At 39.6% G+C, this 14,017-nt stretch overlaps 1 long non-coding RNA gene across 1 annotated transcript in view; it reads left to right on the top strand.

Moving 5' to 3' along the window:
• The first annotated feature begins 376 nt into the window (after window positions 1-376).
• Window positions 377-14,017, top strand: part of LOC126913446 (uncharacterized) — a 34,315-nt gene continuing 20,674 nt past the window's right edge. The window contains exons 1-3 of the long non-coding RNA XR_007708751.1: window positions 377-446; window positions 2,760-2,928; window positions 8,516-8,626. This is a non-coding gene — a long non-coding RNA (uncharacterized LOC126913446). The remainder of the gene's footprint in view (window positions 447-2,759; window positions 2,929-8,515; window positions 8,627-14,017) is intronic.

Here is a 14,017-nt window from a genome sequence, read left to right as displayed (position 1 = left end):
TTCCTCCCCCTTGTACATCTTTATTTATATTTTTATTTATTCAGCCTGCCAGCTGAAAAACTTCTCTTCTGAAGTTGGGAAGACAAATAATAACTTGCCTTGTGGCTTGTAGTACAGTTTTAGTTGTATGTGTAACACTCTAGGTTTATTTTCAGAATATAGCTTCATTTAATTGAAAATAGACTGTCATGGAGTTTTGCAAACACTATTAGATACTGATCCTTGTAGTAAAGAAGAGTGTTCCTATGCTTTTTCTCCTGGTTTTGCTTGTTTTTCAGTTTCATATCCACTTTCCATTTTGTTGCTATTTACACTGCTATTGTTCACTTTGTCCCCTACTTTAGGGACACCAACCAGCCTAAACTTGTCCTTCTGCTTTGGAACTGAAGTTTTAAGAGCATGTGATCAAACACTTGAGAATATTCCTAGAGACTGAATCTTCTCCAGTGAGTGGCAATGTTTAAAACTGACATGGTAAAAAGTAAATGGGCATCTTACTAAGAGAAGTCTAGGTACTTGGAAAGGGAATTTGGATGTGAAATGCTAACACAAGTCACTAGAAAGGATGAGTCCCACTTCTAGAGTGGTGCAGGAAATGATCCATCTTGCTCTTGATATTCCTGTTTGTAGTGTTTTTAACATATGCATTTATTAAATATGAAATAACACCTCTTTTTAGGTAACATAATGAAACCATATTAAATGGCTCAATGTTTGTGCCTTCCCTACTGAGCAAGGAAAAACTAGTCTGAATGCGTTTGCAGTTTGGAAGGAGAAATTCTCATCCAACTGGCTATTGAAAGATGCCAAGTGTAGGTCAGAAAAAGGTATCAGATACAGCTCTCAGATACTGTTTTAATTTCCAAAGGTTTCAAGCATTGTGTAGTTAACAGAATTTAAGAAGTCTGAATTATTTTTATACTTGTGTTAAAACTTTAATACTGAAGTTAGACTCTTGACTTGGAAATATAAGTGCCCTAGGGCTGCTTAAGGCCATGGTCTGTGATAAGTCATTCTAAGTGCTCGTGAAGAATTCTGATGCTGCAATAACTGGGAAATACTAGCATGTGCAGTCTAAATGCAGATGGCATGTGAGTCTTAAAGGCGTATTTTCTCAATCCTTAGTGTCATGCATCATTTGTTATTGGAGATTACTTGCTCATTGACTACCTGCTTCCATTTTCCTCGTAGTGGCAGGTACATGAGAGGCAGACTTGTTATATGATCATAAAATCGTTTTGGTGGAAAGGTCCTTCAGAGGACGTCTGGTGCAGCTTCCTGCTCAGAGCAGGGCTGCTGAGGTTATGTCAGGCATCTCGGGGTGTCCTTGTGGCTCTTCAGTATCTCCACAGCTGAAGGCTGCACAGCCTACCTCTGCAACTTGTTCTGCTCTGACCATGCTCAATATGGTAAAACTTTTCTTTGTATATACCTCATATTTCCTGGACAATAGCTTTTTTCTGTTTCTTCTAGTCCTTTCTCTGAGCAGCTTGAAGGAAGAGTCTGGCTCACTCTTCTCTAACTGCCCTCTAGGTAGTTAGTCAAAGATGGAAATAGCTTGATACCTATCCTCTTCTCCTTCGTGCTGGACAGCCCCGCTTGCCTCACCCTCTCCTTACACATTGCCTTTACAGCAATGAGCATGGGCAGTGGCAGCCTGAGGCGGGAGGGTGTCAGAAGTGTTGCAGGCCGTGCAGCAGCTGGTAGAGGAGTGAGGAAGTGCTGGTGGACATAGCCTGACATCTGCAAGCCTCTAGTCTTTTAGCCTGTGGGCAGGAGATGGCAAGGGAACTACTTTGTTCTCCACAGGATTCATCCTCCATCACAGGACAAGGCACCTGTACCCGAGGCAGCTGGGCTAGCGATAGCGAATTGTTGGAGGATGCCCACTGGAAGTGTTGGGTGCTGCCTTGCAGACAGGGTCTCTTGTGTGTTCTGCTGCTTATCTGGGAGTAGAAACCCATAATTTTGTAGTTCTGTTCTTAAAAAGAGAACCTCAGTGGAACTCTTCAGCAGAGATGTGTATCAGTTCAGCATTAAAGCACAGATCAGCAGGAGTCCTAGCACTGCAATGGCAAGGCTGATGTGAATGTGATTGACTTTTAGTGTGTTTTTGTGATAAGGGTGTCTGTGCCATGCTTTCACTATTTTCTGGATAAAATTTGTAATGCTTATGAATCTCAGGATATGGTCTCACCTTTCTGATTCCCTCTCTGCAGAAAGATGTTTCTTGTCTTCCTTTCCCTTTCTTTTCAATCATCGCTTGTCTGCCAAGCAGTTATCCAAGAGGAAACTGATCCCAAAGATCATGAGTGCACAAGAAACTGTGCAATGCAGCTTTGTGGTTCAGACACCACAATGCAGCTTCTATACTCTGTCTTTAATTAAACTTGGGTTTTTCTGTTGTTGTAGCTGGAAGCAGTATGCTGACACAACTCACTCTTGTATAGAACAGATTAAAATGTCAATGTTTTAATGTTCTCGTCTGTGGGAAAAAGAAAATAGTTGGGTGTTTTATTTATAACTTAGAGACTGTACTGTGGAAAAGGTTTACTTGTGTGAGATGGAAAATCACTTCAACAATTAAAGATACAGAGTCCCATTTAATATTAAGAGTCTGTAAAGGATTCAAAAGGTTGAAAGGGTGAAACCTCTTCAGGGAATAGGCTATACTAGGGCATACCAATTTAAAACAATTATAAACTTAGTGTATTTTTAATCATTCACTCTGTTCTGTTTTCTTTGCATTTGTGTCACAGGGTATATGCATGGGCCACATGAGCTAATGTACCAAACAGGTGAATGTGCTTGAGGGGTAGAAAAGAATGAAGATACCCAACAAGAATGACCAAAAGTCAATACTGTCTTTGCTATGACCAGTTTCTGGAGAAGGAAGCCATATCTATTTCCTAGAGAAGAAATGTTCATGTAAGAATGAAATTACAATTCCATTTGTTTTCTGCAGATTTGTTTCCTTGGCAGTTTGAAAAGTGACAATGAAACTGATTCAGAGGTGTAGATTATAACCCATTGTGCAGGACATGCCGAAGCCGGTTCTGAGATAGCGGTGACACAATACGATGCTGTGCAGAACTACAAGCTCAAGCCCTTGGAGCAGTGCGGCTCTGTCAGCTCAGCTGCAGCCCAGACTGTCAGCTGATGGATGCATTGGGAGCCTTGTATGCTCGACTGCTGCAAGGAATTAGTTTTGTGGGCTGGTGAGGAGCTTGGTTTTCTGGTTTTAGTTGAGCACATTTTGATATTTTAAAACATTATCTCTGACAGAGAAGAGAACTGAAGTGAAACACAGAAGGCACCAGAGATTTTTTCCCTGTCTCAATTATCTGTTTATCCTTTTTACCTATGGAAGGGATGGATTTATTGTAGGGTAACCAGGTAAATATAGAAGATTGTCTGCTGGACTGGGGTTAAGCTGACAGCTGTAATTGCCTACTTTGGAAAAATGCTGCTTTTCTTTAGAAAGTGCCTCCCAGACCTTATTTAGAGATTTGCTTAATTTGGGCTGTCCTATGGGTTAACATCTGTGGAATCTGTATTTCTCTGGCAGTTGTCTCCCTTGGATGTAAATTACAGATGCTCACCAATGCCCTTTCCTTTTTTTCTTTGAGAGAGAAAAAGAAACAAACCATTTAAAATAAGCAAATAAAAAGAGCTCCCACTGAAGAGTTATGCTAAAAGAGGAGTGCTGTGTGTGTCTCCCCCCTGTCCCACCTCTCACTTAATCTTTTGCAACTATCTCCTACAGCCTTGCTGCTGTGGGATCAATTTGTTGGCAAGGGTTATTCAAACACTAGCAGAATGCATGTTCTTACTGTTCTTGTTGGACTTGGGTGTTGAAGCCAACAATAACAGCTCTTGTGTGGGAACTGATGTTGGGTATTTGAGTCAAACTGTTCTTGGTGGTCTGTACTTCACTACAGTGAAAAAATGTGAGGGGTTTCTTTTCCCATAGTGTTCATTTGTGTTCCTGTTGTTCATTGTTTACAGAATCACAGTGCCTGTGGACAGTCAAAACAAACACTTGGTTTTTGTGCTTTCAGCCATTGCTTTGTGTGCTCTTTTTGTAGGTTTGGGGGGTTTGGTGGGATTTCTCCTTCCTCCATTACCTCCCCTCATATGTACATATGTACATAGGTACATTTTTTTTTCTGAGGCAAAACCTGACTCTGGGGACATCTGCTAGGACAAGAAGAGAGCCTTGTCCTAGGGACAAGGGGGAACTGTGGGTATGTGGCATTTTGGGCTGAGCTGTGCTGAGGCTGGTAGCATCAAGAAGATGCCGCAATCTGAGCGTGGTCCTCACCTCACTAAAATCAGACTCTGCTTTTCCAGGAAAATGTTGGGCTATCGAAGCATTTAGTGCTGTGCTTTGTAATACCAGTCCAAATATTCAGCAACCACCACAAATTTCTTGCTGGTTGTGCTTTGTTGCTTAAGTGAAAGTCCAGAACGCAGGGATACTTGTGGGAGCTGAATGGCTTGAAGCTTTCAGTAATCCTTCCTGTTACCCTCAGGGCACTCTCTGAAAAAAATGGCATCTTTGTACTGTCTTTGGGATATGATGCAGCCCTAGATCAGATATGTTGCTATTAAATAAAAAGTATGATAAGCCTAAAAGCATTGAGTTTGGTATTTTGAATCACTAGGGACCAATCCCACTGTGTATCTTGTTTGGGCTAATTTACTGAACTATTTAGTTTCTTCTCCTGCATAACAAACATTCTATCCCCAGCATTATTGAAGTTAGTTTTGTCTCTGTGGCTGCCAGGAATAACTTTACTTTGCATGGATAATTAACTGGATTGAGTAACAGAAAAAATTATTTCCACACTGTGGTAATAATAAATCTGTTACTACTTTTGGCTCGCCATATTATTACCATAGTTGGGTATGTCTTAATGAGGAAGTGGCTTCCTTTTACTAAGTTGAAATACCACCAAGGAGCCTGCCTCTTGAGCATGGGTGTGGGTTTGTGAGAGTAGAAAGGCAGACAGAGGGTTGTTGTGCCTTTTTTTTTTGGGGGGGGGGGGGGGGGGGGGGGGGGGGGGGGGGGGGGGAAGTGGGTGGTTTTGGTTTGTTTGTTTTTTAAACTAAGCAGTAATTTGTACACACATAGTTTTTATTTTTTTACTGCAATCTGCAAGTTTACAGCCTTTGAGACAAGGTAAAAATTGGATTTCTGATCATGTCAGAATCAATGATTTTCTGAGATAGGAATCTATCGAGTGAAATTTTTCCTTAGTTTAGAATAAAATAAAAAAAGTATTGAAAACAGGCTTAATATTCAGGTGCTTAGGAATTCTAAAGTTGACCCTTTCCTGTTTGGGATACTTGGAGCATTTTTGTAGAGATATTTGGATTATCCCACTCTGATCTGTTCCAAAATGCACAAAAGATATCTGTGATGGAAGGGGCCTGCCAAGCTTACCACAGGAGCTGTCCCTTGAGGGGAGGAAAAACCAGAGGATCAGACATGAAGTTATGGTGCTCATGAGATACTCATAACTTTTCCTTCTCATGACAGTTTATCTGATTCTCTTGACCTTCAGAATCCTCCTCTTCCTCCTTTTCCCACTTATTTTCAACACCTATGCTTTGTCTCTTGGTCTGGAATCCCAAGGAGGTATGAAGTTTTCTCTTCAGACATCTCATGCTGTTAACAACTGTTGAGAATACTTTTTTTTATTTTTGTCTGTGGGGTGGGAGAGGGGCAGTTGAGCCTTTCTAAATAACCAGAGAAAGGCAATTTGTTGTCTTCTGGTGGCATGAGGAGAGAAATAGTTGGACCATGTGCAGCTCATCTTTGTAGTGAGGCTGATGCAGCTTGTCATATTAGAATCAGAGAATCATTAGGATTGGAAAAGACCTCCACAATCATCTAGTCCAACCACGCCCCTATCACCAATGTCACCCACTAAACCATGTCCCTAAGCACCATATCCAACCTTTCCTTAAGCACCCCCAGGGACGGTGACTCCACCTCCCTTGGCAACCCATTCCAATGCCTGACTACTCTTTCTGAGAAGAAATTTCACCTGATTTCCAACTTAAACCTTCCCTGGTGCAACTTGAGGCCATTCCCTCTTGTCCTATTTCTAGTTATCTGTGCGGAGGGAGAGGCTGACCCCCAGCTCCCTGCAACTTCTTTTAAGGTAGTTGCAGAGAGCCATGAGGTCTCCCCTGAGCCTCCTCTTCCCCAGACCAAACAACCCTAGTGCACTCAGCAGCTCCTCATAGGGCTTGTGTTCCAGACCCTTCAGCAGCTTTGTAGCCCTTCTCTGGACACGTTCCAGGGATTCGATGTCCTTCTTGTACTGAGGGGCCCACAGCTGAACCCAGCACTCGAGGTGTGGCCTCACCAGAGCGGAGTACAGGGGGATGATCACCTCCCTGCTCCTGCTGGCTGCACTATTCCTGATACAAGCCTGGATGCTGTTGGCCTTCTTGGCCACCTGGGCACACTGCTGGCTCGTGTTCAGGTGAGCATCGACCAACACACCCAGATCCCTTTTTTCTGCGTAGCAGTTTTCGAGCCACTCTGCCCCAAGCATGTAGTGTTGCATGGGTTTGTACCTCATTTTGTGTACCAAAAGATGATCTCTTGGGTGGAGCACAGTAGTTTGGTTTAGGAGACTAAGTCTTAGCACTGAGACTCTGGTGTGACATGGGGCACTTGTTGTCCCATTGCCTTTTCCATAAACTGAGCCTGATTGTTTTGCCAGGTATCTGACATCTTGAATTAATGTATTTGCTAATTTTTGTGTGCATTTGCTGTTGTTCTTTTGTGAAAGTGTGCCAGATAATTTCTGCTAGTTGCCCTTCAGCTGATTCCTGTCATCATCATTGTAGCAATAAGCCTTGAAGATCTTTGAAAAGGGAAAGTGACGTAGTCTAAAGATCAGTCTGAGGAAGTTTTTGCATAAAGGGCAATGCAATGGAAAAGCACAAAGCATTTAGGGAAGAAATGGGCAAAGTACTTTGCTGATAGTAAAAACAAGGGGTGTTAGTTACCTTCGTGCTGACTAACATTTCCTTCTACTAGTCCAGCTTATGTCCTTCTATGTAATAACCTCTGTGCCTAATCCATGTTTGTTTTCCATCATCCTCTCAGCATGTAAACCTTCTTACTGTAACCACTGTCCTCCTGTCTACTCCTGCAAAAAATAAGATGCAAAAGTGAAGTCAGCTGTACTTAATAGTGTTAAATAGGTGGTGGGGTTTTAAAAGGGTGGGAGGGAGATGTGTAGCCATAGGATCAGAGGCAAAAGTTTGAAGGCTTTAAGACCAATCACTGAGGTTAGAAAGGACAAAAGATGTTCAAATAAAGGAAACAGTTTTTGGTGGAAAATGTTCTTTACCAAAAATAACTTCATTTTATTTAATCACATAAGTGTTTGGTGTGACAGGAGGAACTTAAGGCAGAAAGAGAAAAACTTGCAGAAATCATCACTGCCCATGCTCCGTTTTTGAAAGAAAAATCGACTGTTATGAATCATTTCTGTATAAACAATTTAATGATCAAAATTTACTTTGATTTTCAAAAAGTAGGGTTTTCTTTGTTTTTAAGCTTTCTTCTTTGTATCCTGAGTTGAAATGTAAAACTATTTTTGTTTTTCTTCGAACAATGGATAACTTATTAGTTCAATATTGAGGTTCTGGTACAGTTTTAATTTAATTCCTTTATATATGTTATGGTTTCAACTAATTTTTTACAAGGGATTGTGACAGAGCAGGGATAAAGCATGTTTTTTTGAGGTTTCTAGCCCAATGCTTTATGCATTAGAAAATCTTTTGTCTTAGCACTGGGAGCTGAATGAGACAGAAGTCTTGCACAGCAATGTTGTGTAAATGACCAAAGAAAATTAATTGGTGTAGTACAGGGAACCTTGGAATGTTTCTCAACTTCTGTTAGATTTTGTAAACTTATTGACATGTTGAAGTGTGTTGCTGTGCGTTGTTCAGGTGAAAATTGCATATTTGAGGTTTTGCCCCAACCCTCAACCCCCACCCTGTGTTCAGACATTTCAGGGTCACAAATGTAATTTTAATACAGGACTTTTCTGACTGAGCTTGTATGTGTGACTAAATGTAAAAATGCACGGTTTATCTTCTCTGCAGAACAACCACAATGAGATAAAGATGAGGAAGGGAATGTAAGACTTTACTACTATTTTAAATAGCTATTGTTACAGAACTGGAGAATGTTTGGAATTGGGCCATTTGTTTTCTCTGCAGTGAACAAAGGTGGTGTGATCTAGCAACTGCAAGATAGGATTATGAATGTGATAAAACATGATGTTCTGATGTCAGGAGCACCTAAAATTGACAAAGGTGGTGTTGGTAATGGAAAAGTTGCATAAGTTTCTCATTACCGATGTTCTGTTATTGGTATGTCTAAAATTTACACCTGCTTTCCATAAGAAAACAAAATAGGAAAAATATTAAATTGCTGTGTAATACTTCAAGTCAAAGAAGTATTTTTAAACTGTCCTAGGTGTCCGTGAAAGGAAGAGATGATTAAAGCTGCAGTACAGGAGACTGTCTTCCCTTAGAAAGTGAGCTGGGAGGAGAAAGTCAATACTAAGGAATCTTCTGAATACTGAAGGTAAATACTTGCATCTGTGTCATGAAAGTCACAGTTGTTTTTCTGATTTTTTGGCTAATATAAATACTAATTGTGATATAAGAAGAGGTATATCATAAAAGCTCCATTCTTACTGGATTAAGAAAATAAAAACTAAATTTAAAATGTGGTGGATGAGAAAATTTGCTGAAAGAAGATAAGATGTCTGGATTGGAGAGGGCAAGGCATGTCACTGTCCCAGTGAGCTTTAAACACTTGTGGTCTGAAATGGTCATGTGGAAGATGGGGTGAATCTCTGGACCCAGTTTACCTCAGGAATTCCTACTGTGCTTTGGTAGCTACAAGCTGTAAACTGAAGGTAATCTTTTTGTTTTAAGCATATTATATGCAATTCTTAATTACTTTTAATCTTGTTTCTAGCTCTAACTGGAAGTCTGACCCTTCTGACTCTATAAATTTCTATTTCATTCTTAACTGTTAAGCTATCTTGTGTTGGAGATGAGTACAGATAGCAGTGAAAAATTTTGGATACCTGTATTCTTTTGGAGATAAATCTGTGGACACCCCAAGCAGAAACTTGTGTCCTGAGATATAAGAGACTCATTGCTTGTGAAATGTCTCATGTCAAGCTGCAGAAGTCAGTCTGAAGTTTGATACTACAAAGTGTGGTTTTGGAGAACACAAATTAGCACCCTTTCTGTGTGAGGTAGGCATCACAGAAACACCTTCCAGCTCTGATCACTCCTTTCAAGTGTCACAGCACTTTAGTTTGCTGGTGTTTTGCAGATGCTGGAAGATTTTCAGGCTACAGCTTGCAAGCTAGTTCTGTATCCTCTATTCAGTGAGGATGACTTGTGTTTTGTTTTCATGTGCTAGCTCTTGCTGATCACTCCCCAATGATGGAGGGACGATAAATCAAAGTGCATGCATGTGTAACTTCACAGGTCTTCTATAGATTGATCGATAGTTTTGTTGCATCTATAGCACTTGGAGTAGATGGAGTTGTCCCTCAATGACTTTACTCATTAGACAGAGTAGTTTGGGGCACTTAGTCATTTGGTTTGACTCCCCTTTCATGCAATATTGCTCCTTTTTTATTGTTGAATACATTAGTGTGTTTTACATGCCAATAGCTTTCAGCTTTGCCTCATCGTTTTTGTGAGCTGGCTGGCGAAAGGGAAGTGTTTACTTGGTGACAGTGTGAGATTGCATGAGAACTAGACAAGCCTCGGATAACGCTGATAGACTGGAAGAAGTTTATGCAAGGACTTCTAAGGGAGCAGGACAAGCTGCTTGTAACATAAGTTCCTAATTTATTTTTGTTAGTTTTTATTCTGCTTCTGGGTACTTAACAGCTATGGCATGTGTGCTGGTTTCCCATCTGCTCAAAATAAGACAAACGGAATTGTATAGTTGCTTTCATATGTAGACCCCAGTTCAGTTACTCACTTCAGGGCTAGACAATTGAAAAGAGCTGTAGATTTACTAACATCTTGAGGCCATCTGAGAAGAACATCTGGAAACTGAGGTGAAGTCAGAACATGGCCCAATTACGAGTTCAATGTGACACGCCCTGGTTTTGTTCACATAGGACTTCAGGGAATCCTCCATACTTCTTTTGCTTATTTGGGAGCATTTGCACACACCTTTGTCTTTAATGATCTTATTATCTAGGCTTGCTCAGGGAATGAGTTCATTTTAAAATACAAAACAACACACACACAAAACTGCCTTCCTTGTCTGTGCATTTTTTTCAGTGTTCTCAGTGGACATGCAAAACCTAAAAACATGCACAAGTTAAAATGCTGAATCTAATCATCATCTAACAGTACAGAGTTCTTTTCCTTTGTGTGCTTATCCACTTAGTTTCCAGGTCAGCTGCAGAGTGATGTTACACAAAACTCTAAATATGAGACATCAATGTCATAAGATGCTAGGTTTCAGACTGTACCTGCTCATGCTGGTGTACTTGCAAGTAGGGATAGGAAATACAGGTAAGAATTTTTTGTAAAGGTGAAAAAGTAATGAGATTTAGCCCTGCAATGAAAATCTTACTATCTAGGATTATTTTAGGTCTTTAGATCCTTAATAATCTACTATAAGGGGATATAGAAGGTAAGGGAAGTGTGTTGGAGAACTTGCAAGTTTGCTTCCTTTGTTAGGAAACTAAGTCTCCTACTGTGTTTCCGTTGGTAGGAAATGTCCTATGTATCAGGGATGTAATTAAGAACAATGACAACAAAATAAATAACAAATGTTCCCTGAGAAAATGAAAGAAATAAAAACAAATTAAAAATTAAAAACAAAATATGTAACTTCAAGCAGGATCTTCCAACTAACTAAACTAATGGTAAATATTTTGTGGGTTTACCACATTTAAATAAAACTGTGGTTTGGAGATGTTCTTTGAAATGACTGAAGGAAATGTATTTTTATGAATGTTTTTGTGTTAATTATCTTCAGATTCCATGATTCTATTTCATCAAACTCTCCTCTATTTGTCCAAATTGTGTTCCACATTTTCTTGATCCTTGACACCTTTCCAGAGCTCTGCTCTTTTCGCTTTGCTAATTAATATTTTTTAATTCATATTTTTTAGATCTTTAAGCATACAAGAAAAAATAGTTCTTATTTAAAGGAGCACCTGAAAATGTAAATGTCTGCTTTTAGAAAACTATCCATCATGGATAGATTCAATGTCTGACTCTGAAAAGCAGCTTGTTCTTTATTGCTCTTTTCCTGCATGAACCTTCTCTGGAGAAAGGAGCTACATGCCATCGTGTATTTTTCCTATCTGCATGTTACAGGTGTACCATGTTTTCATCTAAGTAGTAATCTTTAAGAATACAGTTAAAATGTTCTTACATTAACAAAGAATAAGAAAACATGTATTTTGATTAAAATCAAAATTTAGAAGTGACCGTCTACTGCATTTAAGAAAACAACGACAAGCTGGGGAGTACTGTTCTTACGAAGTGTACAGTACTAAAAGTAAAAATCTCTGTAATAATGAACAGTCTCAGCCCTTTCTTATTCTCATTGTGCATTCAATTTTTAGAACAGAACACATTTGCAAAACCCTGATTATTCAAGTTATGTCTGCTAATACTCTTGCTTTCCTTTGACTTTTCTACCTCCTTTTAGTAATCATCCAAAGATCAGAGGTTGATAATCTACCAACACTGAAACACCATAATACCTTGTTATTTTTATATACTTGTTTACGTGTGTACATGTAACCTGAGGATTTCTGAAAACTTGATGCTGTAGTGTGATTCAAAGAGGGCAACAGTGGACAACTACAGAGCAGTTATCAGGTTTGAGTGCTACAGAAGAACAGGTGAGAGACCTCAGCTGTTCTGTAATTAGGTAACTCCTGACATTGTTTTGACTAGGTGTTCCTACATGACACTGTCATTGGCTCATGTGATACATGCAAACAATGAAGGTCTAAAGGCCAGCTATATATATATGTATGTTTAAAGATGCATCTGCACCTAAAGATGCAGATGCTTTCTGAAAACAAGCTAACTGACTTCAAGTTATTAATTTCTTTTTTTGCTGTACTTTGCCCTTTGATTTGTGCCAGTTCAGATCTGAGTACTTTCTCCTTGCAAGCTTCTGCTTTCCAACAGTGGTTCATGTCTTGCTGGCTACTAGGCATGCTGACTTTTCCTATAAAAGGACAGTATCAGATGATCCAAATACCCGGCAGGATGTGCTAAGTTTAGCAAAGCGTGTGCCACAGATGAACACAACCTAATTATTTACAATCAGTGTAGCCTGCACATCTATTTAGTTGTACCATCCTCTTCATCAATCTGAAAATACTTAAAAAGGTTTGCCAACCTAGGGATGAACATGGGAGAGAGGCCTTTGGGTGACAGATTGGGCACACAGTCAAATAATCAGACTGTTTAGAGGTTGGTAAAAGATGTTTGAAAGCATGTGTGTAGGAAGTGGGGGAGGTAAAGAACAGGATCTTCTTGTAATTGGAATCTGCTCTCAGTTTTTCATGGCAAAGCAAGTCAGGCCTCTGTGGACTTTCTAAACCAAATGAATTATGGTCTTGAATAGTAATGTGGTATTGCTAATGATTTCATTGCTGACCACAGCTGTTGGCAGTAAGGCTAGCACTATCATTTCATTTCTGATGTATTTTTGAGGCAGTTTGCTTATTAAATTAGTTGACTCTTTTTTACAGACCGTTCAAGCTATAGTTGTAAAGTAATGAATTTGGGAACATGGGTAGTACAAGTTAAGGTTTGTGGGCTTATTCCTTTTTTCCTTGATGTTGATGAGGACAGACATCAGATCATTAAACATAGTGGTTTAGATTATATTTTATAATCATAAAACTGTTAAGGTTGGAAGAGACCTCCAAGATCATCTGATCCAATCATCCCCCTACCACCAATATCACCTACTAAACCATGCCCCAAAGTACCACATCCAACCTTTGTTTTTGAATCTGTGAGAAGATCCTGATTTTCACTATGGCAGCTTTTTGTACCTTGCAAGGCTTGAGTAGTGGTATGGTTCTAACTAGGAGTGAAGTGTGATCCATAATCTATTAATGCACTGGCAAACTTATGGTGAAGCTCAACTGCAGAAGACAGATTATTTGCTTTTGCCTTCTCTGGAGTTATAATAAGGTTACGTTTACTCAAGTCCTAACTACACTAATTTTTCTAATTGTGAAGACATATTTGTAAGACAGTTGGCCCCGAAGCTGTCTTGAGCTGTGGGCAAGCTGCTAACAGTCCTGATATGTAGACTGGGCTCCAGCTAACTTCTGTGTTGCTGGTCTTCTCAATGTTTTTTGTAATCGCTTGTCCCTGCAGAGAAATTCCAGTGAAGCAGATGCTCTCACTTCACTGGGGAAAAATTTATTGTGGGCCTGACGTGCTGCTCTACAAATGAACGTGGATTAGACTTGCTCAAGCCTAGCAGGAAAATGATTGAGACTCCTTTGTGGTCAACCATTAGGGTGGTATTCTACAGAGTACTGCTCCCTAAACAAAATAAGCCATCTCAAAAGAAATAACTTGATTTGATCTGTATAGTCTAAACACTTTTGAAATGAAGACCAGCTTTATGGAGGAATGGTTTTCAAGCTGCTTGGATAAAATACTGATTATTTTCAATATTCCTGGAATTTAACTTACCTCTTTCACAGAGAGGAGAGACACAAACCAAAGTTATCTGTTTGCAGAAATACTAATTTTCTTTGAATCTTTCCTGATCCTGAATACATCTTTCATAAACCTGTTTCGGAGACAAATAACATGGGCATGAGTCAAAGGAAGACTGAGTCAAAAGCAGATTGTTCCTTAGCTACATTGTTTATGTTTCAACGGCCTTTTTTTCCTTCTTTCTCCATTACTAAAAGGGTGAAATGGAAATCGAAAT

This window comes from Cygnus atratus, chromosome 12 (assembly GCF_013377495.2).
Source record: "Cygnus atratus isolate AKBS03 ecotype Queensland, Australia chromosome 12, CAtr_DNAZoo_HiC_assembly, whole genome shotgun sequence".
NCBI classification, from domain to species: Eukaryota; Metazoa; Chordata; class Aves; order Anseriformes; family Anatidae; genus Cygnus; species Cygnus atratus.
The sequence above is the reverse complement of the archived record's forward strand: the minus strand, read 5'-3'. Positions and strand labels throughout refer to the sequence as shown.